Raw genomic sequence first — 2,382 nt, forward strand, 5'->3', positions numbered from 1 at the left:
TTTCCAATTAACTAATAAGAGTTTATACTATACTTGTTTGACATACCATTAATGGATTCTCTAACCTTGATATTTGTTGTTATTATTGTTTAACCCTTACATTGATCTTCCATCTCAAAGTTCTCATCAATTTCTTCTTGTTTTACTATTACTACTACTACTACTATTAGTATTGTTGTTCTTATTACTATTATTGTTGTTTATAAATGTTATTTATAATTTATACAATAACCTCCTTGTGGTTTGATCCCGGTCTTACCGGATTATTTATTACTTCGACACTCTTGTACTTAGAAAAAAAATATCAATCTTTTGGTTGTGTTAGTATCTCAAATTATCATGTTGTCCCATACAATAAAGATCTTTTACTAAGTTACAATGCGCACATTAATGTTGAGATTTGTTGTCAATCCATGGTTATCAAGTATCTTTTTAAATATTTTAGCAAAGGAGTCAATCGATGTATGATGGTTGTGCAAAATGAGATGCATGCTTATCTTAATGTTGTTTTTAAGATAATGAATCCCTCCCAAGTATATTTGTTTTACGCTACGATGATCTTTCTAAAGCTTACAAATCTATACATCTTCTCGCTGCTTCAAAATAAATTAAACTATAAGTGTTTTTAGGCCGCCAAATATTTTTCTTTTGTATCTAGGCTAATTAAGTTCATTTAAAATTCTAATAATGTATATTTAAATAATTTTCCCCTTTTCATACAATATTCATCTTTTAATTATTGCAATTAGCTTTTCTTAACATTAGTCTAACATATTCTTACTTATTTTAGAGGTGAGGAACTTTGTATCAATCTATGGGGCAACATCGTTTGGAGCTTTGATGAGGCTTCTTTGACCACACATAATCCTCTAATTATTGTTGCTTTCGCCGAGTTCCGTATCACATAGTTTAAGGGTATTCTTGATTACTTATAAAAAGCTACCATAATAAAACATTTTTTTTTTGGCTTTTGATTTAGATTTTCATTACTTTTCTATATAAAACATACATTGATTGCTTTATACTTATCTTCTACATTCTTAGCAGGTTTTGTAAACCTAATTGGCATAGTAACTTCCATTTGGTATTTTAAACTAGACATACCAGAATTGTTGGAATACAAACATTATTAAACTTTCTTATTTTTTCATCTTTTACATTCATTCAGGTTTTATCCCATCATTAATTTTTTGAACAATGCTCATAAGCTTTTCCTTTATACAGCTACCGTTAAAAGCCTATCAAGCTATCTCAGCACCCTTTATCCTCAAGTGTTGTTCTATCATTGGAAGCTCAAATAAATGAGAATCGAAGAACAATAAGAGAGTTCTTTGTAGGACCTGTCTGGGTATAAAATATGTTTTATCTTTCTTATAAAACCTTTCTTATTAAAGGCAACATAAAATTGCTCCCCTAAGTTGTTTTATGTGAATCATATATTAATGGCATCAAGTTGCCATTATTTCTCATCTTTTAGACCTTCATATGCTCTATAATTAATTAGTTTATAATTAGATTATCAAAAATATTATATAATTAGATTATCAAAATTATTAAATGTTAACAAAAATTATCAAACGATGTGTCGTTTGCCACTACAAGTGACACATTATTCACCGATCAAAATCCATCTATCTTAAATGATTAAAAAGATAAGCTTTTTATTTTTAGGTGTAAAAAAAACCTATTTTCACTCATTTTTGACCAAAAATAACATAGGCACCTAGTAAAAACCATTTAAAATAGCATTTAATTGGTTAAAAAATAAAAAATTAATTGGAATGCAAAAACATTCCCAAATCTATTTTTTTTTGTTAAGATAAAGGGAAAACATATACCTAAATAGAACTTTCATCGAAAAAAAAACCCACTAACATATAAAAGACTAGTTTTGTCACTAAAAGGAGTTGTTTGCTAGCTTTCTCTTCGCTTCATCTTGTTTTAGTAATTCTATTTTTTTTTTCTTAAACTCAGGAACTAAAACGCGAGCATAATAAAGTTTTTGACCAAACTATTTAATTACCAAAATAAAATGACAAAAAAGGAAATTTGAAAAAATTTTAAGGAAAAACTAAGCAAAAAGAACATGACACTATTTTTTCTTTTAAAAGGGCTTTTATTTTTTTTTTCTTTGTATTAATTGAAACTTGAGATTCATAATTTATTTTTTATATGATTATATTTATCATTTTTGTTTTCAATGACACTATTTTGGTTCCTTTATTTTCAATTTTTTTCAAATAATAAATCATATTTTTTTTACATCAAACATTAACTCAATATTCAAACTTTTTTTTTTGAAGATAAATATAACCATATAAAAAATAGATTGAAATAAATTATAAATCTTAAATTCTAATTAATATAATATTAAAAAAAATA

Source organism: Populus euphratica, unplaced genomic scaffold (assembly GCF_000495115.2).
Source record: "Populus euphratica unplaced genomic scaffold, PopEup_1.0 scaffold648.1, whole genome shotgun sequence".
Classification (NCBI taxonomy): Eukaryota; Viridiplantae; Streptophyta; class Magnoliopsida; order Malpighiales; family Salicaceae; genus Populus; species Populus euphratica.